General features: G+C 40.8%; 1 protein-coding gene across 3 annotated transcripts in view; it reads right to left on the bottom strand.

Moving 5' to 3' along the window:
• HMGB1 (high mobility group box 1) overlaps positions 1-26,615 on the bottom strand; it is a 130,114-nt gene extending 103,499 nt beyond the window's left edge. The window contains exon 1 of one of the 3 annotated variants that reach the window (XM_042254826.2): positions 26,454-26,615. The gene's annotated coding sequence lies outside the window, so the exon portion shown is untranslated. Of the gene's footprint in view, positions 1-25,973; positions 26,404-26,453 lie in introns of those variants that run through there. The other 2 variants (XM_027973628.3, XM_042254825.2) reach the window with 2 other exon arrangements.
• Positions 26,616-26,715: the final 100 nt, after the last annotated feature.

Raw genomic sequence — 26,715 nt, 5'->3', positions numbered from 1 at the left:
AGTCTTTTCCTTAACAAGGCACACAGATCCTTCAATCGATCGATACTTCTCTGTCTCATCTCCTTATGCTTCTGAACTCTTGCTACACCGAACCTCTTACTGTTGCTTGAAGTTCCACCTTTTCAAACATCCTGTGTGTGCATACACAGGTCCGCTTGCCAGGAGTGACCTTCTCTTACACCTGGAAAACTCAAATTCATCTAACATAACCTAATTTCTTATGTCACTTCTTGTACCAAGTCTGTTTTGGATTTCTGCTGGGAGAATTAGTTGGATGCTTCTCTCTGTTCCCATAGTATATTTTTCCTTCTGATAGAATACTTAGTAAAAGTTGTAACTTTGTCTTACCCTCTGAGCTCAAGGGCAGGACTGAGTCATACTCACGTCTGAATATCCTAGGACCTAGAACTGCCTCTGACCTACAGTAAGAACGCCATGGGCTTCCCTGATAGCTCAGTTGGTAAAGAACCTGCCTGCAGTGCAGGAGACCCCAGTTTGATTCCTGGGTCGGGAAGATCCCCTGTAGAAGCAATAGACAACCCACTCCAATATTCTTGGGCTTCCCCTGTAGCTCAGCTGGTAAAGAATCTGCCTGCAATGTGGGAGACCTGGGTTGGGAAGATCCCCTGGTGAAGGGAAAAGCTACCCACTCCAGTATCCTGGCCTGGAGAATTCCATAGGCTGTTTAGTCCATGGGGTCGCAGAGTCAGACATGACTGAGTAACTTTCACTCACTCACTCAAGAGCTCAGTATGTACAAACATTTAAAAATAAATGAACAAAATGGCTAGAAAAATGAGATGGCTTATAGAGTATCATACTGTCACACCAAGAATACATACTGAGTAAAATCACTATTTTTCAAACTGTAGGTCATGATCTCTTATGAGAAGAGTTCAAATAACTGAAAACAGAAGGCATTACATGCAGCAGGGCTGGTTACTCATTCACTTTGCCTTAGTTGCAGGTGTGTATGTATACTGGGTTGAAATGTAAAATGCTTTTGCCACTGTGGAGTGTGGTTTTACAAATCAGCTTGGAAAACTGCATATGACCATGCCTCATTTTAGTATGATTTATTTTTTGTGATGACCCCAACTCTAATATAATGCCCATGATGAAGTTTGGGGAACATTCAATAAGATATGAAAATGTTAGGCAGAGTGGGTTCATAGCACAACTCATGGTGATACCTTATAAAACTTTTCCTAAAAAAATATATTGTATTTAATTCAATTACTTCCTTTCACGAATTTCAGTGTTTTATGTAGCAGTGTAGGAAAAGACAGTTCAGTAACCTTGTTAAAATCCTTAGATTGCCACTGTTGTTCAGTTGCTAACTCCTGTCCAGCTCTGCAACCCTATGGACTATAGCATGCCAGGCTCCCCTGTCCTCCACTATCTCCTGGAGTTTGCTCAGACTCATATCCACTGAGTTGGTGATGCTATCTAGCCATCTCATCTTCTGCTGCTCCCTTCTTTTGCCTTCCAACTTTCCCAGCATCAGGGTCTTTTTCAATGAGTTGGCTCTTCCCATCAGGTGGCCAAAGTACTGGAGCTTTAGCATCAGTCCTTTCAATGCACATTCACGGTTGATTTTCTAGAGGATTGACTGGTTTGATCTTTTTAGATATCACAGGATATTTAGAATCACCTTGGGTTCATGTTTGGACATTAACTTTGGCTTGTTTTATTTATCAATTTATCCACTGATTCAAGTTAACTGAATCCATAAGAGAGTAAATTTACAAATAATACCAATTTATTGATTTGTAGGAGATACTAATTCCACCATAAAGATTTATGAAGTATCTCATTCACGACAGGTAGTGAGATACATACGCAGGAAAATGGATGCCAGTGGTTTATATTAGGTATCCTTTCCTAGTAGAAGGACATTCCCAGAAGACATTGCCTAGCACTACGCCTGGCACCTAGCAGCGACACTTAACATCTCTTAGCTGAATAATATTAGAAACTAGAATGACACCCAGAGGCAAGAAAGAGGATTAAGTTGGAGAGACAATGATAGGTTTTTATCTATTTCCCATTTTTTCCATGTGGCTAATCACCACTGGTCATCATAACTGAGACATCCTTTCCCCCAAAACTACAGACTACCTAAAGACACTCTTCCTCCTCAGCTTTTCTGTGGCAGATGATGCACTTAAAAGCAGGATGTCTACCTGCCTAACAACAAAAAAAATTTTTAAACACACACAAGAGAGAATCAAGTCAATCTTATAATTTACTTAGAGGAGTGGATATATGGTGGCTCCTTCTGATCATATTCCATAAATAGCATAGCCCAGCTCTCTAGTGTAACAAGTTGGTCTTACAAAGGCCTAGAGAAAGGTTCAGCAAAGGCCCATGGGCGAAATCTTGCCTGCTGCTGGTTCTCATAAAGTTTTATTAGCACACAGCCATTCCCACTCATTCTTCTATTGTCAGTGACTGCTTGGACACTACAACAGCAGAGTTGCATAGTTAATGGCAGAGACTGCATGGCCTACAAAGACTAAAACATTTATCAACTAGCCCTGTTATTAGTCAGCTCAGACCACTATAACAAAATACTACCATAGACTGGATGGCTTATAAACAACTGGAACTTATTTTTCATGGTTCTGGAGGCTGGAAGTCTGAGCTCCGGGTGCCAGCTCTGGGGAGAGCCCTTGTCCCTGGGAGCAGACAGCTGACTTCTGGCTGTAACCTCACATGGTAGAGAACAGAGAGAGGGAGAAGGCTCTTGGACCCTTTGTTGTTGTTTAGTTGCTCAGTCATGTCCCAGTCTTAGCAGCTCCAAGGACTGTAGCCCGCCAAGCTCCCCTGTCCACAGGGATTCTCCCGGTAAAGATACTGGAGTAGGTTGCCAAGTCATCCTCTAGGGGATCTTCCCTACCCAGGGACTGAACCCATGTCTACTGCATTGGCAGGCAGATTCTCTACCACTGAGCCACCAAGAAAGGCTACTTTGACCCTTACAAGGGCACTAATCCCATTCACAAGAGCTAGATTTTCATAACCTCAACTAATCCTAATTACTTTCTAAAGGCCCTACCTCCTAATTCCATCATGTGCAGGGTACGGGTTTCAACATATGGGTTTGGAGGACACAAATATCCAGTCCACAACAGATCCTTTACAGATGTTTTGCCAATCCTTAGACAGTACTAGACTTCCTCGGTGGCTCAGGTGGTAAAGCATCTGCCTACAGTGTGGGAGACCTGGGTTCAACCCCTGGGTCAGGAAGATCTCCTAGAGAAGGAAATGGCAACCCACTCCAGTACTCTTGCCTGGAAAATCCGATGGACATAGAAGCCTGGTGGGCTACAGTCCATGGGGTCACAAAGAGTCGGACATGACTGAGTACTAGTACTAGTAGAGAGTACTAGTACTGTATGTTGCTAAGAGCATAGCTACATGTATTAGAAGCGAACAAGCAAGTGATGTTACTAAACTATAATGGCAACTGAGGTTCCTAATCAGGACTCCTGCTTTGATAGAAAGAAAAGTGAAAGTGAAGTTGCTCAGTCGTGTCCGACTCTTGGCGACCCCATGGACTGTAGCCTACAACACTCCTCCATCCATGAGATTTTCCAGGCAAGAGTACTGGAGTGGGTTGCCATTTCCTTCTCCAGAGCAGAAGACCATCCTAACTCAACGAGGAGGGAGACACCTGCAGGCAAAGTCAGAATTTTCTGCAGGAAAAAGTTTTGAGTTCAACATGTGAACAAGTGCTCAGTTATGTATTTAATCCGTTAACCACGCTTCTACAGATGGTTCTCTCTGGCAAAGACTGCTTTTTTCAGTAAGCCCTGAGACCTTCTGGGAGAAATAATGTCTCAGGACTTCCCGAAGGGAGCATTTTATGATTTGCAACAGAACCACCATATCATGCCAGAACAAATGGGCATCACAGCTGGAGCCAACAAAGCAAGAAGGTAGAGTAAAACAAGACATGAGCAAGAGAAGTGAGGTGTTTATTTAGAACAATGGAACTCTGATGTGTTTCAATACATGAGGAGCTGGACATGTAAGAAGACATACATGAATGTCAGTAACACAATGGCCTCTGTTGGAATTAATGTAACTTATCTTTCTTTCATTCTGTAACCAAAACTCTTGAAAAATGTTTGAAAAATACACTGTTTTTCAAGTAGGAAGGAAATTAATTTTATGATATCATTTAGTGAAAAAAACACATAAACCAAAACGGGAAGAAGCGATGAAGAAATACTATCCAAGAAGGGACGTAACTGCTTAAATGATTGTTCATTGTGTAACATGGCACTGTTGAATATTCTGATTCTCTTTCCCTTGCACCCCATATACAATCCACCAGTACACTCTGACTCTAGCCATTTCCTACCATCTCTGGCTGAAATAAGTCTGAACTACCAGTGTCTCCCTTGGATGGCAGATGCCTCAACCTGAGCGTCCCTGCCTCTGTTCCACACAGCATTCAGACTGACCTTCCTAAGCACAAATCTGATCACGTTCTTTCCGGGGTTAAAACTTTTCAATGGGTTCCTTACCAAAAAAAAAAAAAAAAAAAAATTACTTGGCTGCACCAAGTCTTTGTTGTGGCATGTGGCGTCTTTAATCTTCATTGTGGCATGCAAACCCTTAGTTGTGGCACGTGGGAATCTAGTTCGCTGACCAGAGAACTAGAACCCAGGCCCCTGCTTTGGGAGCGCAGTCTTAGCCCACTGGACCACCAGGGAAGCCCCTTGATGGATTCCTATTATGGAAAAACGCCAAATCCAAGTTCCTTACCTCCTAGTTAACAAGACTTAAACAATTTGAACTACTAACTCTCTGAACATCTCCTACCATTCTATTCCGAAATGAGTTCACATTCCCGTCATAGGAACCTTACCTTCCTGTTGCTGGCCAAACAGAATCTTCTCTCAAGACATTTATAACTTGCTCTTTTCTCTGACTCTAATCTCCTTCCCTGTTATTCAGTCTTAATTCCAGTTACCTCAAAGAGATCCTCCTTGACTTCTCAGCAAAAGCAGTTGTCTCAGTCACCCTCTGCTGTATTTTCCTCACAGTATTTGCTCACACCATGGGAAGTACTAAGTAGTACTATATCAGCACATACGACTCTAATAAGTACTCTGTGCTTGCTGTCTTCCCCTCACCTTCTAAAATGTAAGCATTTCTTGAGGAGAGACATGGTTTCAGTTCTGTATAAGCACAGGGAACAGTGTCTGGAACAAACAAGTGCTTAATGCAATTTTACCGACTAGCTACAAAACATTCGACAGATCATTTCACTTTCTCAGCAAAGCACATATGCTTTGAAATGTAATTAATCAAACACTGCTATTTGGTTAAGTATTTCCCAATTATTCAAATAAAATAGTTACTATTTTGGTCAATCAGAGGCATTGCATTAGAAAGTGTTTCATTTTTAGCAACTAGATAGCCTCTAAAAATGCTAACATTAACACACAGTTTGCAACGATGGGAATACCAGATACATGCAGTGTCCAGTAAGGTAGATTACTGAGAACTCGATATGTGACCAGTGAAGCAAGAGTTGGATTTTTAATTTCATTTCAGTGAATTTGAAGTCAGATTTAAATGGCTACATTCAAGTACTGGCTATCAGGCAGGACAACGCAACTCTGTAAAAGTTAGATGTGAGCAAGCAAATGATAGACTGCTAAAAGCTTTTAGAAAGAAGATGAAGTTCAAGGTGAACTGAGGCAGAACAGGTTAGAGAGGGAGGCAGAAGCTGTATTAACAAAGAAATCCATTTTAAGGCAGAATCATATAAAATTTCCAATATTTGACCAGTTTTGATTTTCAATTTTATATACTATAGTATGTTACAGAATCCAAAACGCTTTCTAAACTCTATAAAAAGCAACAGGGATTTTCAAATTTAAGACAACCTAGTCAATTCCTGACTGATACTAAAAATATAAACAAGTAACCTTGAGGTAATCTATATTCCATTTATAATTAGATTCAGAGCTTACCTTATGCTTCACAATATGGTTCTACTGTGGGCAGCCTAATAACTTAGTTTGAAAGATCAATTATGTTTATATATTAATGTTAACAGATATGCAGATGACACCACCCTTATGGCAGAAAGTGAAGAGGAACTAAAAAGCCTCTTGATGAAACTGAAAGAGGAGTGAAAAAGTTGGCTTAAAGCTCAACATTCACAAAACGAAGATCATGGCATCTGGTCCCATCCCTTCATGGGAAATAGATGGGGAAACAGTGGAAACAGTGTCAGACTTTATTTTGGGGGGCTCCAAAATCACTGCAGATGGTGACTGCAGCCATGAAATTAAAAGACGCTTACTCCTTGGAAGGAAAGTTATGACCAACCTAGACAGCATATTAAAAAGCAGAGACGTTACTTTGCCAACAAAGGTCCGTGTAGTCAAGGCTATGGTTTTCCCAGTGGTCATGTATGGATGTGAGAGTTGGACTGTGAAGAAAGCTAAGTGCCGAAAAATTGATGCTTTTGAACTGTAGTGTTGGAGAAGACTCTTGAGAGTCCCTTGGACTGCAAGGAGATCCAACCAGTCCATCCTAAAGGAGATCAGCCCTGGGTGTTCACTGGAAGGACTGATGCTGAAGCTGAAACTCCAGTACTTTGGCCTCTTCATGAGAAGAGTTGACTCACTGGAAAAGACTCGGATGCTGGGAGACATTGGGGGCAGGAGAAGGGGACAACAGAGGCTGAGATGGCTGGATGGCATCACTGACTCAATGGACATGAGTTTGAGTGAACTCTGGGAGTTGGTGATAGACAGGAGACCTGACGTGCTGTGATTCATGGGGTCGCAAAGAGTTGGACACGACTGAGCGACTGAACTGAACTGAATGTTAACTGTATTTAAACTGCATCGGTGAAAAGCATCTGTGTTCTTTCCCTCTCCATTTAAAAAATTTTATTATTTTTGCCACACCTGTGAGCTCTTTATTATTTCTGCTCAAAGCTTGTGAGCTCTTAGTTCCTGACCAGGGATTGAACCTGGGCCCTTGGCAGTGAAGGTACAGAGTCCTCACCACTGGATGGCCAGAGAATTCCCTCCTCTCAATTTTAAGAGAAGAAAAATTGTCAAAATTGGTTAGCTTATTTGAATGTCATATCAGAGAATTATTCTGATTAAAATACATATTTATCAATAAAATATTTCTCTTTGGTCAATATTCACCCATACAGATGCCAGGACATATATACAATGACTCAAAAAAAACCTTTCTCCATCTTTTATTAGATTTTCTGATCTTCGTGAATTCCTTTCTGATCTACAGGTGCCTTTTAAAAACCTCACTTCTGACAAAATAAAACCATAGCTCCTTTGTTTTAGCCTGGTATTTAGTTACCGTCCTAGCAAAATATAATACAGAATTTAGAATATTTATATTAAAGAATTACATGAAAATATCAACCTTTCAGGTAATATAATTTAAACATAAAGAACATCTTCTACAATAGTACAGCCATATCCATTATCCTACGTTATATTTGAGGTAAGGAATTATCTTTAGCAGTACTCTTATTAGAAGTTATTACAGTTTCAGCATATTAGCACTTTATTTCCAAGTTTACTTTACAGTATTTTAGGCAGCCATGTATAATGACATTTCCCTAAACCAGAATCACAAAGTTGAGTGGCTGAGAATGCGTTAGTGTTCAGAGGAAATGAATTGCCTAGGATACTGCCACGTGGGAAGAGTCAGGAACAAAACCATAACTATTATCACAGCATCAGAAGGTTAAACGTTGTTTTATCTTCAGATTTTAAAAACATTTATCATCTCAGAGTAATGGTTTAAGCCTTTACACTTGTGATACTATTGGGAATAACACATGCAAAAATAGATATACAATAAAAAATTTAGTGCTATTATTTTTTTAAAAAGTGAATTCCCAGGCATTTTATATAGTATAAAACAAAGTGCAACAATTCAATATTTTAAGCATTAGAAGAAATAATCTAGGTTATCCCCCAGTCTCTTCAAGGGATTACTTGCACTGAATTATTCAACATGATCTAGTCATTATTAATACACTAGAATAAGTAAAAATGTCACACAACAGCAAGATAAGTTTTTCTAGCAGGTAGATGTGACTCTTACAGGAGCAACAGCAATTTCCTTTTGAACAGAAAAGGGCATTTAGGCTTTCCCACTCTGGTGTGGTTACAACTATCCCCAGGCAGAGGCTCCTCCTGACCTCTATGGCATGCCAGCCTCTGTGATTGTCTTTTAATATACAACAGGGCATACAAAGTCTGTTATATTCTTCTTTGTATTCCCAGGACTCACTCCAGTGTCTGGCAGATAATAAGAATTTAATAGTGTTTGTTAAATAAATTTAGCAATAGGTGGAAGAAAATCCTTTGTTTCTAGGGAAAGATACCACTGGCTTTTCTGGGGAGACAAGTTCATGATGAAGCTAAATAAAACCACCTAAGGTCATCCCGAGGCCAAGACATTTCTTTACTTTTAGAATCCAGTTGTTGAGTCAATCAATACTATTCACAGTAACATGAAAGATAGAAAACTCTCTTATTGTAAACATTTTCTAAGATTCTACAACATGTTTTGCTTTCCCATTTTGGCTTCTAATAATTCCTTTGAACTAAGTTTAACCTAAATTTTGCTTTGAGCTGATCCCTTGAGTGGAATACTGTTTTCTCACTTCAGAAAACGTAAAAGGATACTAAATCTAATCACAAGAAAACACCAGACAAATCCCAAACAAGGATCATTCTTCTAAAAAAGGGAAGGCCTGTGTTCTTCCAAAATTTCAATGTCATAAAAGACAAAGTCTATGGAAATGTTACAAAAGAGACTAAAGGTACACAACTAACTGCATAAGCCTATACTCAATCCCATATGGGGAAGGGGCCGCCGCTGCTGCTGCTAAGTCGCTTCAGTCATGTCCAACTCCGTGCGACCCCATAGACGGCAGTCCACCAGGCTCTGCCATCCCTGGGATTCTCCAGGCAAGAACACTGGAGTGGGTTGCCATTTCCTTCTCCAATGCAGGAAAGTGAAAAGTGAAAGTGAAGTCGCTCAGTCATGTCTCTTAGCGACCCCATGGAATGCAGCCTACCAGGCTCCTTCGTCCATGGGATTTTCCAGGCAAGAGTACTGGAGTGGGGTGCCATTGGGAAGGGGCAAAACGGCATAAAAGATGTTATTGGCTCAACTGATAAAACTGGAATAAAAACAGTGAAGTATCAAGGTTAAATTGACTCAAGTTAACTGTAATTCTCAGGAATTACACACTTAAGAATTTAGGGATAGAGGGCTATGATGTATACCCTTGGATGATTTAGAAACAACATTGTGTGTAAAGACCCACACACATGCACTGAGTGAACACAGGGAAGCATCAAAGATAAACCTAATGAGACAAAATAGCCAAGTTGAGGTTAAAAAGTATACAGGTGTTATGTTTTTCCAACATATCAGCTTGTAAGTTTGAAATTACTTTCAAATGAGTAAGAACAGATAATCAGAAAAGGGCATTCTCTTTTTCTCAGTATATTCTTTCAAGGTAGCCAACTCCAACAGTGGTTCCTGGTTCTGCCGTGAGTCTCTTTTCCTCTTTGTTTAGACACTTGTTAAGATGTCAATTCTCTTATAAATAATTGTGTTTTTGTTTATTTTCATTGTTTAAACAATCTAACTTCCTTTTTAGGGAAACCTATTGAAAATACTGCATTTACTCCAAAATAAAATAGCAGAGGTAATTTACAACCTTTCTGAACAGAAACAACAGGTACAACCCAGGTGTTCTAGGTTTTAAGTTCATCATATATAATTAAAAATATTTTCAGAAAACCATAATCACCTCTGTAAGGCCTACAAAAGTAGATTAAGACCTGAACTCTGTCATTTGCTAGATTAAAGTCTAAAGGGAGATAAAGATATAAACTATGATCGAAAAAAGAATGAGAAACAATGAAGATCGTATTTCTACCATTGCATAACGTATTTCCCCAAACTTGGTAGCCTAAAACAATAAACATTTATTGTTTCATAGAGCTTCTGTGGCCAAGAACCCAAGAGGACTCAGGGGCAGACAAGATGTACGTGGGGCCTCCAGTCCTCCCAGGGCTTGACTAGGGCTGCAAGGTCTACTGCCTGGGTGGCTCACACACATGCAGACCAGTTCGTGGGGAGGAAGCCCGAGTTCCACATCTCACAGACTTCTCCACAGGGCTGCTCCAGTGCATGCAGAACGTGGCAGCCGGCCTCCCTGGGAGTGAGCAATTCAAGAGAGCACAATGGGAGCCGCAACATCTCTTAGGACCTAGCCTCAGAAGTCACACACTGACATTTCCACAGTCTCCTACTGGTTACACAGGTCAACCCTATTTAGCACAGAAGGGGACTTCACCAAGGCATGAACAACAAGGGGCAGGGATCACTGGGGGCTGTCTTGGAAGCTAACTGCCACAAAAGATAGAAGATACCAAGGGAGGACAGAGAAGGTGCAAATAACTCCATTCCCTTGGCTGCCAATGACAAAAAACTATTAGGTGATTATCTCTGGGGTATTCAAGTTTAGTTCTTCACTCAGAGTATGCCATAACTGAGACAGAGAATGTGACAGTCTGGCAATACTCCTCCCGCTTTTAACTGAGCACATCACAGAATGTATCCAAAGAAAGCTTCATGGTTGTTATACCCGGATACTGGGAACCCACCACTCACGTGTTATTCCACTCCAGACTGGCACATCTTGGTCTCAGCCTGTATAATTGTTTGCCACATAATCCTCAGTATGAAGTTCAATGCAGCACTGCCCCCAACCAACGGATGCCTCAAATCAAGAGAATCTTTATCCCATTCACAGAATCAGCAGCTCAGAATCCTTGAATTACAGGGGATTTTACTGTTTAAAAGTTGTGTGTTTACTCATTCACCTGCACCAGGTCTTAGGTGCAGCACACAGGACCCTCTGATCTTTGCTGGAGCACTTCGTGTGGAATCATTAGTTGCAGCATATGAACTCTCCGTTGCGGCATGGGTGGGATCTAGTTCCCTGACCAGGGATCAAACCTGGGTCTCCTGCATTTGCAGCATGGAGTCTTGGACTACTGGATCACTGGGGGAAGTTCCACTATGGATTTTAGAAAATTTCATCTCTTCTTTTAAAGAAACGGGGACGAAAACTTTAAAAAGTGGATTGTCAATGGTAAAGAGGGCGTGAGACTTGTAGAACAGTTGTCACGAGAACCGCAGGATGCATCACCTGACCATAAATGCTACTGAAATAGGCAACAGAGATCCAGACCAAGGCATGTCCCCATGAGGTTCCAACCACGAGGGTATACTGAACACGTATGCTTCCATTCTCTCTAGTAACCACTGACCTTTGGCAAACTCTTTCTCCACCAAATGTACACAGAAGGCTTCAACCCAAAATAATGCATCATGTGCTTGTTTTTCTAATGGAAATGTTGGATTAAGTCTGACCCACCTATAATTTATTGTTCTGTGATCAGTAGAAGGCACATAAAAGATGACTGGAATAACACAGCTGGCATAAACAAGTACTATATTTGATATGAACCTCATTACATCATAATACACAACTGATTATAGAGTAATGAGGTTCATATCTAGTACTTGGGTTAAAGCCATCTTTCCCCATTTTTCCTTCAGTTACTCTCCATTAAGGAGGAGGGGGCTTCCTTGGTGGCTCAGATGGTAAAGAATCCGCCTGCAATGTGGCAGACATGGATTCAATTCCTAGGTTGAGAAGATCTCCTGGAGAAGGGAATGTCTACCCACTCCAGTATTCTGGCCTGGAGAATTCCATGGATTGTATAGTCCAGGGGGTTGCAAAGAGTCAGACACAACTGAGTGACTTTCACTTTCTAGGAGGAGGCACGCACATGCAAATTATCTATGACTGGCAATTAAGCACTCTCAGAAGCACTAGTGCCTCCCATGTTATTTCCTGGGACATTCCCCATGAATACCCCCAAGGATATGCTGCTTTTCACAAAATGATTAACATCCAGTGTTAAATAGTTAAGGTACTTTTCATAATCACCAGGCATCACAGGCATTGCAGATCTGATAGTTGGGCTAAGTCTATACACAGCAGGGCAAAAGCAAGAGATGCAAAGTTCCAAAATGATGTCATGGGCTATTGCGTTTCCTTCTCTTTTTCTAAATTGGGCCACTGCTGTTTCCTCACTAAAGGAGCTGGCTTCTGCAAAGTGAACAACACAGTAGTAGCTACCATAAAACAGGTGCTCCATAAACACTAAGGCCCTCTCTTCTTTTTCAACTGGACTTCTCCTGTGTTTTACAAAGACAGAAAAACAAGATGGAAGATTTTCCTGTTGCTTAGGAAAAACAACTAAAGCTTGTTTAGAGAATATACCTACAAATACATGGAAGCAGCCAGTTATCTGGTATGCGTGAGTACTGGAATGGCATGGAGTAATGTAGGGTTGGGTGAAAAGGATTGAGAAGTGGAAGGAAAATCTTATTAAGAAAAGATTCCTATAACCCATTCCTGACTTCTCCCATAACAACAATTTTTGGTTTTGAAATGATAAAAACAGCATCTATAAAGGTGGGGAAAGGGCCCTGTTATCAGTTTACATGGGCTGCAGTAACAAAATATCACATCAGTGATTTATTTCTTCACAGCTAGAAGTCCAAAACGAAGGTATCAGCAGGCTGGTTTCTTCTGAGGCCTTTCTCCTTGGTTTACAGAGTTGTTTCTCACTGGGTCCTCACATGGCCTCCTCTCTGTACATCTCTGTACATCTGTTGCACATCTGTGTCCTAATCTTCTCCTCTTATAAGAACACCAGTCATAATGGATTAGGATCCACCCTAAAGATTTCATTTTAACCTAATCATGCCTTTAAAGAACTTATCTTCACATACAGGCAGATTCTGGAGTACTGGGGGTGAAAAGTGTCAACATATGAATCTTGGCAGAGGTGGGGAGCTCAATTCAGCTCGTAACAGGCCCACACATTGTCAGCACTCTTGTTTGCATTTACAGTGCAATAACTGCATCTCTATTTATTTACATGTCACATATGCAAATGAAGTAATACAACATGATGATCTGAATTTATTAAAAAGCATCTCTTTTCTGTAGAAACCCAAATCTATAAACGGCACACAAAGTGTGATTTACCTGATAACTTGCCAGGGCTGGCTGGCCCAAGGTGGTGGGTGGACCACAAGGAGCACCAAAGATCTCTTTCCTAATCAAAGCTTCCTCACTGGCTTGCCACAAATCCTAAAATCCTTCTATTCCTTCACTGGCATTTTGTTTCCTCTGAAAATGTAAATAATCTCTGGAAGAGTAACATATTAACTGATCGTTAGCCACTAACATCTTAGGGTAGAACAACTGAGATTGCAGTCTTAAAATATTATGAATTCCATCAAATGGAACTTTATTACTGCTCTGCTACTGGAATGTTAACAACGGTCTTCTTTAATGGTAATTCTAGTCTAGGCCATTCATGCTTTTTTTAAAAAAAAAAGTCTGTGAGACAAATATGTATAAAAACATCCCCTCACCTAATAAAGAAACCTGAGAAGAGTAAGAGGAAGGTGATGAAATTAACTTTTTTGAGTACCTGCTCTGTATCATGTACTGTTAAACATTTTAGAAAGCAAATTAGTCACTGTTAAAAATAATTCTATATAGTAGTATCAACTGCATTTACAGATGAGGAAATGGGCTCAGATAAAGTAACATCAGAGTTTGAGGATAGGTAAGGAGAGATTAAAACCCACGTCTGGTTCTGTGGCATGTTTGGTGGGTACACGTGGTCAGACTACTAGTGCTGAGCTCTAGTTTCCTCCTTTTAAAAATAAAGCTGATACCAGCAGACAACCCTCCTTTTCATAGCACTGTTGTGAGGTTTATGTCAGTCGATGTGCACATAAAACAGTGTGGTGGAAGGCAGCAGAACTGACGTGCGGCTTCTGAGACTAGACCTTGTCGCCTTCTGCTCTGTCCCCCTGGAACACTTCCACTTGTTAAAAAGTCCAAGGGAGACTACAAATGAGGAGACACAGCCTGGAGACAGAGACAAAGGCCCAGCTGACACACAGCACCTTGGCCTTAGATCCTTTACCCCACTCACAGTGGACCCTGCACGAGTGGACCCAGGTGAAACTTGAACTTCCAGTGGACCCAAGAGAACTTCAGGCAACTACAGAATCAGCACAAACGATAAAGCATACTGGAAATCCACAGAGTACAGCAGAGGCTACACTTAAGCATCCTACCACGCACAGGAAGGCCCACTCCTCCCCAAAGAATTCAGGGCCCAAATGTCAATAGCACTGAGGTTGAGAAACTCAAGTTACCTGTAATGGAATGGTGCCTAGGATTAAGATGGTCGCAGTGAGAGGTGGACAAGTGCTGAGATTCTGGATGTACTTTTAAATATTTTTAAAGTAGAGCTGACCATATTTGGTGAGGGATTACATGGACAATATGAAGGAAAAAGAGGCATCAATGATGACACCAAAGTTTCTCACCTGAGCTATTAGAAGGATGAAGTGGCTTGTACTAAGATGAGAAGGGTGGTGGGAGCAGCAAGTAGGGGAACAAGAGTTTGGTTTTCATTTGGGAGTGAGAAGTAACGCATGGACATTCAAGCATCAAGTTTTCGACATACTAAATTGAAATATGTATCCACTTGCCATCAAGTGAATAAATTTATCAAGCAGGCAAATGGATATGAGTCTGAAGTTCAGGGGCAAGGCTGGGGTTGGAGAAATAAACCTGGAACTCTTAGTATCTGTACAGTATTCACAACCATGGGACAGGCTAATATTTAGAGAGCAAATGTAAACTGAGACAAGATCTGAGCTCTGAGGCATTCCAATGTCAAGAGGAGAAACCAGTAAAAGATACTAGTAAGATGAAGAAGACAACTTGAAGTAGGAGGAGGAGAGAAAATAGTGATCAACAGTGTCAAATGCTGCTCAGATGTCAAAAGGAAAATGAGGGCTAAGAAACTATCAAATCCAGTCACAAGGAAGCCAACACTGGTGTGGAAATGAACAGTTTTGGTGGGGCTGTAGGAATGAAAACCTGAGTGGCCTGGACCTCGATACTAGCTATAAACAATGATCCGCTCTTTTGAAGCCTTTGTAAAGCTGAGTCAAGAAACAATAATATCTGAAGGGGATTTTCTTGGCTACCAACTTATTTTATATACACACATGTACAGAAAAGTTTATAGTGTGACAATTCCCTTATATCTACTACAGAGATTCAAATTTTAACACTTTCACATTAGTTTTTCCTATACACACACATATATATACACATATACACACAAATACATACATCAGAATATTGAAGATAACTTCACCTCTAAATATCCTTCCGACACACCTCCTTACAAAAGGCCTTTCTCCTGCAAAAGTAATAACCATAAGTTCAGTTCAATTGCTCAGTCGTGTCTGACTCTTTGCAACCCTATGAACCGCAGAATACCAGGCCTCCCTGTCCATAGCCAACTGCCAGAGTCCACCCAAATCCATGTCCATTGAGTCAGTGATGCCATCCAACCATCTCATCCTCTGTCATCCCCTTCTCCTGCCCTCAGTCTTTCCAGCATCAGGGTCTTTTCCAATGAGTCAGCTCTTCACATCAGGTGGCCAAAGTATTGGAGTTTCAGCTTCAATATCAGTCCTTCCAATGAACACCCAGGACTGATCTCCTTTAGGATGGACTCGTTGGATCTCCTTGCAGTTCAAGGGACTCTCAAGAGTCTTCTCCAACACCACAGTTCAAAAGCATCAATTCTTTGGCACTCAGCTTTCTTTACAGTCGAACTCTCACATCCATACATGACCACTGGAAAAACCACAGCCTTGACTAGACAGACCTTTGTTGACAAAGTAATGTCTCTGCTTTTTAACATGCTGTCTAGATTGATCATAACTTTCCTTCCAAGGAGTAAGCGTCTTTTAATTTCATGGCTGCAATCACCATCTGCAATGATTTTGGAGCCCCCCAAAATAAAAAGTCAGCCACTGTTTCCCCATTTATTTGCTGTGAAATGATGGGACCGGATGCCATTATCTTAGTTTTCTGAATGTTGAGCTTTAAGCCAACTTTTTCACTCTCCTCTTTCATCTAGAGGCTCTTTTAATAACCATAAACACACTCAGAAAAATATATTCTACAGCTAGGCATACTTGAATTTTCCACTGTGTTTTATAGCAGGTTCCCACCCCATCTACCCCACCACCCCCCTGCCCCAAACCAAGATTTAATCCAAGTCCATGCACTGCAATTGGTTATCAGGTTTCTTTGGTCTCTCTCAAAGACTTTTTGAAAAGATCTGTTTTACAGAATGGATTGGATGATTCCGTTATGACATTTAATTTGTTCTGTCCTGGAAGGGAAGATTTTGAGGGTAGTAAGCGTATTTATTATTTTTGGCACAATATCCTAAAATTAACATTTCCCAATTTTCTCATCTCTGCAAAGTCTTTTAGTTTCAGAAAATTCTCAATTTATTCCAAGATTTTTTTCATACTCAACTGAGCAAATTTCAGGGCCTATATACTCCATATTCAGAAAAAATATACTATCATCTCCATTTACTGTAAGAATTCATGGGAGATCTCTTCTTAAAGCTAATCAGTACACAAACCAAATATCATTTTATTGATTAATCATGACAAATTACATTTGGAAAGTAAAATGAAGTCTCTGAAATTTCTTTGCTGATTAGCAAAATATGCCTCCTTATACTTGAGGGTGAAAGCTGCTGTCAAATAATGCCTACATGACTGGAAACTGTAATAGCCAGATGCGTTTACTGGGTTGGTGCTGGTATGTTCTGTACATTCCTCTGTCAATGTAGTAAACAGGTTAAACACAGATGAAAAATTTGATTATATTAATATTTGGCTTCTTTACCTGGTCATTTATGTACAAATTCTTTCAACAACTTAATGTTCTTTAAGCAACTTAAAATGCAAATTGACACGTTTACAGCTAGAATTTCAAGGAACATTTGTTGTTGCTGTTGTGCAGTCACCCAGTTTTGTCTGACTCTGTGACCCCATGGACTGCGGCATGTCAGGCCTCCCTGTTCCTTACCATCTTCTGGAGTTTGTCCAAGTTCATGTCCACTGCATCAGTGATGCCATCCAGCCAACTCATCCTCTGACCCCCTCTTCTTCTACCCTCTATCTTTCCCAGCATCAAGGACTTTTCCAGTGAGTCGTCTGTTCACATCAGATGACCAAAATACTGGAGGCTTTAGCTTCAGCATTAGTCCTGGCAGTGAATATTCAGGGTTGATCTCTTTTAAGATTGGCTGGTTTGATCTCCTTGCTGTCCAAGGAACTTTCAGGAGTCTTCTCCAGCACCACAGTTTGAAGGCATCAATTCATCTTAAAACATTTTCTGCCATAATCTTCAAATTATCATGTTTTTCACAGTGTTGGAAAGCATTAAAAGTAGAATTTTTATACAAATTAATTTTATACTCTTTAATGCAATGAACATAAATTCCCTCTACCTTGCACTGCAATTCTGTTAGCTTACAAAACTGAAACTATTTAGCATGTTATATGATATTTAAATTATGGTGAAATGAGTAAAACAAAATGGTTAATGATTTTTAACTGTTCTATTTCATTTACTTGGACTTTAGTGCTTTGACACTGGAATATGAATCAAACCATTGACACTTATTTAGAGTGGTTTTCAATTCCTTTGGGTCTACAGACTATTTCAGTGAGGTAAATGACCTTCACTAGTCATCTAGTCCACCTCACCCAGATTACCACTGCAAAAAACCTTCACTTAAATAAATCAGAAGTTGGGAATCAGATTTTAAGAAGCACTTTCCCTAAGACCAGAACTATTGATTCATATAAAGATAAAAACTGTAGCTATTATTACCTTATATTAAGTCAGTCTGTAGCTCAATGGAACTTTCACAGACTAGCAGGAAGACCATGATCATACTAAGTAAACTTTAGACACAGAGCTAGCAGGGCAGGACCAACCAGTAGAAAATCATCCTCTCAATTCTCCAGCTAGGATATTATACAGTCATATATACAAAAATACAACTCTTCCACACAACTCTTTTAGTACTTTAATAATTTTAATGGGATATTAAACATTACTGAATTACTTGCTCTCATATGAAGCAATGTGAGGCAACAAAATCAAACATGTTACATATTTGCGGTAGCCAGTATGAGGTGGGCTCCAGTGGGCCCGGTCTCCTGCTGTTTACACTGTGTTCATCGCCCCCATTACATCAACGTGGGTCTGTGCAACAGAATGATGGGATGTCACTCCTAAGGCTGTATTATCAAAGATATTGTGGTTTCTGCCTTTTTCTCAGACACCTGCTCTGGAGGAAAGCCAGCTGCCATGTTGGGAGGACACTCAAGCAACCACATGAGACCCTGAATTAGAACCACTCAGCTAAACCACTCCCAATTTCCTGATCATCAAAAACTGCATGAAATAATAAATGCTGTCTTTTAGGCAGTTTTGGGAAAATTTCTTACAGAGCCAGGGATAATATAATAACATGTATTAATTAAACTGGTTGAAGTTCTAAGTCTCTTAACTTCTCATTTAGGTATTAAAAACCAAATTATGCTGATGCAATGTAAGGTTAAAACAAAAAACAAAACTCACTAACAAATACCTACTGAGTACCACTTAGGGCAAAAAAGCTCTCTCATACCCCACATGAAACTTCATTAGGGTAATATTCATGCTGACCTCTAACTTCTTGCTAATTCCTCCCCAGGTAGGAGGGAGTAACTGGTCTGATAACAAGTTTGACAGAAGGAATTCTGAGGCTCAACTAAAAGTGAAGTGAAAGTCACTCAGTCGTGTCCGACTCTTTATGACCCCATGAACTGTATAGTCCATGGAATTCTCTAGGCCAGAATACTGGAGGGGGTAGCCTTTCCCTTCTCCAGGGGATCTTTCCAACCCAGGGATCAAACCTAGGTCTTTACCAGCAGATTCTTTACCAGCTGAGCCACAAGGGAAGCCCAAGAATACTGAAGTGGGTAACCTATCCCTTCTCCAGCAGATCTTCCTGACTTAGGAAACGAACCGGGGTCTCCTGCATTGCAGGCGGATTCTTTACCAATCAAGCTATTAGGGACGCCTACTTGTCTAATCTCACCTACTTGTCTCCTTTCCGCTTGGGACTTGTCTGACTGAAGAGAGCTGTTTGTTCTGGCCTGCCCTCTGTCACACAGTAAATATAGTGGGACGAGCTCTACTCTTGTAGACAGAGAAACATGAGGTTGAAATCTGTGTAATTCTGGAGTGCCACATTAGGGAGTTCATTGTTTCTGCAAACCTCAGTCACATTTTCCCAACAACTGTTTCAGTAATTAACTTATATCTGAATCTTTATCTATCTGACTTCTGTGTCCTGTTTCTAAACTGGATCCAAACTTCAGTAAGGGAGAAAAAGGGGACGGAGCAACTTATCAACTTCTAAATACAAACTATTAGGGGTATTTTGTGCCCTTGTGCAGTTTATAGTCTATTTGGCATATAAACTAGAATTATGTAACCTGAAAGGTTACATTATGTAAGAATTACCTAACAAATATAAACTTTAAGAAGCATGTAATTATTACCAAAAGTGAGAAATTATGATCATCTGTGAGAATCAGAACATCTGAAAGAGAAGGGTAAAAACATAGACCTACCCCATGCCAAACCTATAAACTCAGAAATGGGACCCAAATAATTGCACTTTTAATAAGTTCTCAAAACAATGCTGATCCATACGAATCTAGTCAAAGTGAAAGTCAGTTGCTCAGTCGTGTCCGACTCTTTGAGACCCCATGGACTAGTAACCCTCCAGGCTCCTTTGTCCGTGGGTTTCTCCAGGCAAGAATACTGGAGTGGGTTGCCATTCCCTTCTCCAGGGGATCTTCTCGACCCAAGGATTGAACCTGGGTCTCCTGCGTTGCAGGTAGATTTTTTACTGTTTGAGCCACCAGGGAAGCCCCAATCCAAGATACACATGGCAGGTGCAATGACTGTGGAAAAAAGGAGCCTGCTATGAGCTATCAAAGGGAAGATGATACCAAACAAAACTTGAAGCAAACTTTGAAAGATATACAGGAGTGGAAGAGGTGGAAGAGGATGAGGGGAAAACATCTGCTGAGGGCTTCTTAACTGCAGACACTCTCCTATGTATTACTTGTTTAAGACGATTTCATTTCTTATATGGAAAAACTGAGGCCCAGACAGATTAAATAATTTGCCTGAACTCATGAAACTAGTTAAATGACAGAATGAGATTAACAGAAATTTTCATTTTAAAGATGAAATTGAGCCTCAAGGGGGTAAAATATGTCAGAAGTAACAAAATTGGAAAGGGGCAGAACTGTGATTAAGAAGTGAAGTAGCCAAGCTGAAATCAAGTCTGTGAATCTAAAGGCTCTGCTGTTGCTGCTTCTTTTTTTTTAGTAAGTGGGGAAGGAGGTCTGTCTCGCTTAGGAAAACACACGAAGGAAAGCAAAAGCAGACTTAAAAAAAAAATTAGACCACTGCAAAACAGACTATATTTTAACTTGTGACACAGCCAGAGAATCATACATTAAAGGCCACCAATGGCTTAAAAAGCACTCAAAAAATAACTGTTTAATCATTATGGTTTTGTCTCAATTGTTTAGTTTACTAAATAATTACTAACTGCCATTCGCAGTCAGCAAAGAACCAACTGTTAAGACTGATGGCTTATCAACTAGTTGGAAAGCACCAAACTAGTCAAAACAGTCAAACTAATTGTATAGCTAACCTTAATTTTAGAAGTATGACATTAAGGCCAGAATAATTTTATTAAAAATTGCTTTGTTGTTGTTCAGTCACTATGTCCAGCTCTTTGTGACCCCCATGGACTGCAGCATGCCAGGCTTCCCTGTCCTTCACTATCTCCTGGAGCTTGCTCAAACTTATGTCCACTGAGTCAGTGATGCCATCCAACCATCTCATCCTCAGTCACCCCCTTCTCTTCTTGCCTTCAATCTTTCCCAGCATCAGAGTCTTTTCCAATGAGTCGGCTCTTTGCATCAGGTGGCCAAAGTATTAGAGCTTTAGCATCCGTCCTTTCAATGAATATTCAGGGTTGATTTACTTTAGGACTCACTGGTTTGATCTCCTTGCAGTTCAAAGACTGCTTTATGACAATGTTTTATAAGACTGCTTTGTGGTCCATGTTACAATTTTAAGGACTTTTAAAGTGAAAGATAGTGAAGATAAGTCCTTAAAATATTTGTCTCTATAGGGACTTCAGTTCCTCTTTTCTATCTCAAGACCAAAATAAAAATTCAACTCTGTAAGGCCCTTCCTGTAATTAATCATTTTTTCCTTCATTGCTGCTATACATCATTGCTTGTACAAATTTAGCATTTATTTCATTTTGCCTTGCATTAAAACTGTTTGTTTAAAAACGTCTGTACTTCTTTAGGGAAGACTATGCATCATTCACCTTTGTATTCACCTAGCATTTAGCACAGTGCCTTGCACATTCAATAAAAGCTCAAGATGAGCACATAAATTACATATATCAACACATTTCCTGTATCAACCTTGAACTAATATAAGAACATGGGAAAATACACTGTTGAAACATTTCCATTTTTAAGCAGGTTTGGTCAGCCATGTAATTTGAGAACTGGGAACCACCAAAATAATTTTTATCAACAAATATGCAGTATGTACCATGCAATGTATATACAACAATGGGGGGAAAAAACAGATGTAGTTTTTGCCCTCACAAACCTTACACCTAGTAGTAAGACAGACAACAGCATATAAACATATGCTATGAAGAAAACAAACAGTAGGTGAAATGAGGAATTAGAGTAAGGGTGGAGGGTAAGGGCAGCTTACATAGGTGCACAACCTGACAACTAAAATTTAAGCTGAAATTGAAGGGTGAGAGTCAGTTATGCAAAGAGGAGAACAGTCAGCAGTTTCACACACTAGCAAAGTAATGCTCAGAATTCTCCAAGCCAGGCTCCAACAGTACGTGAACCATGAACTTCCAGATGTTCAAGCTGGATTTAGAAAAGGCAGAGGAACCAGAGATCAAATTGCCAACATCTGTTGGATCATCAAAAAAGCGAGAGAATTCCAGGAAAACATCTACTTCTGCTTTTGACTATGCCAAAGCTTTTGACTGTGTGGATCACAACAAACTGTGGAAAATTCTTAAAGAGACGGGAATATCAGACCAGCTTACCTGCCCCGAGAAATCTGTATGCAGGTCAAGAAGCAACAATTAGCATCGGACATGGAATAACAGATTGGTTCCAAATAGGGAAAGGAGTACGTCAAGGCTGTATATTGTCACTCTGCTTATTTAACTTACATGCAGAGTACATCATGAGACATGCCGGGCTGGACACGGCACAAGCTGGAATCAAGATTGCCAGGACAAATGTCAATAACCTCAGATACACAGATGACACCACCCTTATGGCAGAACTAGACAGTCTTTTGATTAAAGTGAAAGAGGAGTGAAAAAGTTGGCTTAAAATACAACATTCGGAAACCTAAGATCATGGCATCCGGTCCCAAGACTTCATGGCAAATAGATGAGGAAACAATGGAAACAGTGAGACTTTATTTTTGAGGGCTCCAAAATCACTGTAGATGGTGACTGCAGCCATGAAACTAAAAGATGCTTGCTCCTTAGAAGAAAGGCTGTGACCAACCTAGACAGCATATTAAAATGCAGAGACATTACTTTGCCAACAAAGGTCCATCTAGTCAAAGTTATGGTTTTTCCAGTGTCATGTATAGTTGTGAGAGTTGGACTATAAAGAAAGCTGAGCACCGAAGAATTGATGCTTTTGAACTGTGGTGTCGGAGGACTCATGAGAGTCCCTTGGACTGCAAGGAGAGCCAATCAGTCAATCCTAAAGAAAATCAGTCCTCAATATTCATTGGAAAGACTTGATGCTGAAGCTGACACTCCAATACTTTAGCCACCTGATGTGAAGAATTGACTCCTTGGCAAAGATCCTGATGCCAGGAAAGACTGAAGGTGGGAGGAGAAGGGGACGATAGAGAATGAGATGGTTGGACAGCATCACTTACTCAATGGACATGAGTTTGAGTAAACTCCTGGAATTGGTGATGGACAGGGAAGCTGGGCGTGCTGCAGTCCATGGGGTCAAAGAGTGAGACACGACTGAGCGACTGAACTGAACTGAATTGAAGGGCCTAAAGGTGTGTGTGGGTCATGTGCTGCAATGCCAGCTTCGAAAAGTTATTACAGCACATTCCCCAACCTTCCGTTTTTCAATTCTTTTGCTGCCTAAATTAAATTTAGGCAGATTCTCTTGCCTAAATTAAATGACAGCACTAACTCTGGGGAATGCAAGATTCCTTCCATATAATACCAATTTCCTTTTAGTCTTTATGACTATTAAATTCATCTCAAAGTGACACCTTTTTCCCAATTAGGAAAGAGTGTTTCTTCTATATCAGCTTTCATTTTTTGATTTGAAGCCCTCCTGATTGCTAATCAACGTGTTGTTTATGATTACTTCAACAATTACTTATAGAATGTTATTCTGTCATCAGGAAAAATGCACTGCTGGCTTTTGGAACCGTATGTTGCTCTGGAATATAAGGTCACACAGCAGAAGAATTAAGATTAGAAATCCAAAATTTCAGCATCTGCTCTAGGTGTCTTCCTTATCTTCTGTCTTCTCATTTTGTGAGTGAAAATCAGAGCCAAGTTAAGTTTAGGTTACATAATGGGCTGTCACCTTCTGTCTAAATTATAGTCTATAAATACAAAATAACATCAAACTCTCATAGTATTTTCTTGTGTGGTTACTATATGGCTGTATTCACAAATAGGTTGTGTACATCTCTTTCACTGCACATATTACAGTATGCTAACTATCCTCCTAACTGAATTGAATTCACTGAGTGCAAGAACTAAAATTTCTTTCATTTTTAAATATGCAAATACTGGCCCAAGTGTAATGCCAAAAATATTAATATACATTCATACTGCTTAACCAAAACCCAGCGGCTGGGTGCGTTTTAGAAACAAGAATTTCTGTGAATTAAAAAATGTCACAAGGCACATAAACCATTTCAAAACACCTTACATACCAGTGGCCAAGAGCAGCACCTCATAATCAAGCATATTAATATTTCTTCAGCAGAACATAATGGATAAATGAAGACTATATATACCTTTTCATTAGTTCAGGTTGCATTTTGCTCCCAAATGAATTCTATCTCCAAGCTTAAAATGCTTTTGCTTTTCAAAGCCTTTTGAATGTTGGTATTAGAGATATTATGGACTGTATTCACAACAGTGCTGCTACAAGATGCGATTAATCACTTCAACTCTAATCTTTTTGATAAGACCAGAACAAGCAGTTATACCAGGCAGCTTTTATATCCCATGTTTGAAGAGAGGTGTTTTATCACTAAGGAATCCAACCTAGCAGAGAGGATCAAAAGCTGACGGGGAGGGGGGTAGGGGGCAGGAATCCTAATTGTACAATACTGTATTCTTATGGGAGCTGCTCATTAATTATTATTTAATAAGGAAGCTCCATTTGATTAGATCATGTTAGTTATTTTTTAAAATGAAAATGGGTAAATAAAACTCTTGTCCCATATGGCTAACAGGCTATGGAGGCAATCAGCTTTGAATTCTATGGGAAGATAACTGCACTCTTTGGGGACCAATGTTCATAGAAAGAGGGATTCCAAATATAATGGTGAGAAATAAGCAGAAATGTACACATTTTTCTCTAATTATAATTACTCTAATATAAACCAAGGGAAATTTTCTAGTCAATCTCTCCTAACTTTTATATTATTAGCAATCTTATATAAAGTCTTACATGTTTTTTTCTACTTTTTACAAATGGAAAAAGCTCTGCAATCAAAACCGAGCAGACTAAAATCCATTCTTTTCTTTCCATAACTCAAGCCCCACCTCCACTTTGCTTCTGTTACTATTAGATTTTTTGCCTCAGCAAAATACCCAATTTGCACTCAAAGACTACAAATCAGCTCTGCAGACAACAATGTTTGATATGATTCAGTCTGGGGATGTTGATTTTCAGTCTTAAAATTGTATGGACATTTTAACTGAACCAGTTACTTTGTTCAATATATGACATTAACATTCAGCAAGTGTTTATCACAGAAAAGTGTATTCCATTCTAAAAATGGAAATACCAGGAGTGAAAATGAAATAAATCTTCTTGAGTTTTAGCTACTATTTCAGAACGAAATACTACCTTCTCACATTTTCCTAATTCGTTAAAATAAGAAAAAGAAAACCTAATAAGCTAGATCTTAACAACAAATATACCAGCACGTTACTTACCTAGGACAACAAAAAAGGTGAACAAAAACTAACCAGACTATTTTTCAGTCTGGAGAAAAACAAACTCCCTGTTCCATTTCTTAGCTGTTTACATTCAGTAGTAACAAAAACTAAAATCCTTCTCACTGGATTTCTTGATACAGGGGACTGACTTCCTCTATACTATCTTATGAAAACGATCAGCATTAAATATTTAAATTACTTAGCTTGAGACCACTTTAAAAAAAAAAGCCCCACAGTCCAAAATGCCAGTGGTGACTATTCTGTAAGGAAATGGGTCAGAAACATGTTGTTATTCTAGGAAGCAGATCAACCGAGCCAAGGACTTCTGGAATATGCTGCCCCCAAGATTCAGGATGCAAGACTCAAGAAAGCACGCGCGGTCACGATGTTCGTGAAGCCACAGGACCTTCCTACGAAAGCAGAGCCTGAAAACTCATCGGCTCATGGAGAACTCCCCCTTTCTCTGAAGTTACAACAAGGCAGGGCAGCTGACAGGAGCGCGCTAGGGACATCTCGGCCCCTGACTAGCTAAGAATGGGGTCCCCGTGCTGCGGCTACTCCCCTTACCGTGAGAAGATCTGGGAGGGAGGAAAGGAGGAGAAACACCCAGAATCCTGGTGAAAAAGGCCCTGGCCTCGCAGACGGGGGTTTAGGGAGACAGGGAGGGGCAGCTCCGTGTGTGGTGACCCTTTGTGAACAGGCTCTGTGGCAGCTCGGCTCTCACCGAGGCTTTCATGAGAGCGGACAACGGGGGCCCTGCCCCGCCCGCCCCGACGCGGAAACCTCGGCGCTGCGGGCGGGCGCCTGCCAAGAGCCCCTCCATCGTACCCTCCGCCAGCTGTTGGGAGGCTTCGCTCCTCGCCCACCCGCCGGCCCACCCAAGTCACTCAGGGCGCGTCGGCTTTCGACCCGGGCTCGCCCGGCCAAGGCGCAACGAGACGCGCGCCGGGCTCTTTCCTTAGCGTAATCCCTCCGCTGCCGGCCGCGCACTAGTTTTAATCACGCCCCACTCTCCCCCGCCTTCCCCCGCCTGGCCGCCGGCGTCACCTCCGCCACCCGGACGCTTTCCAGCAGCTTCCAGAAACGTCGCCTCCCCAAACCCAGCCACTCACATATGGCGGGCTCTTGCAGCCACCGGCCCCGCCCCTAGTCGTCGCCGCAGCTACAACTGCGGCTGCGGCGGCCCAGCGGAAAGCCACGCCTCTCTGCGGAGGCCCACCGGAAGTGCTCCCGTCTTCGCCTTCCCTGCCCGGCTCACGCCTTTTCAGGGCCCCCACGCAGAGCCGGAAGGGGAAGTGTTTCGCCGAGG

Source organism: Ovis aries, chromosome 10, assembly GCF_016772045.2.
Source record: "Ovis aries strain OAR_USU_Benz2616 breed Rambouillet chromosome 10, ARS-UI_Ramb_v3.0, whole genome shotgun sequence".
NCBI lineage: Eukaryota > Metazoa > Chordata > Mammalia > Artiodactyla > Bovidae > Ovis > Ovis aries.
The sequence above is the reverse complement of the archived record's forward strand: the minus strand, read 5'-3'. Positions and strand labels throughout refer to the sequence as shown.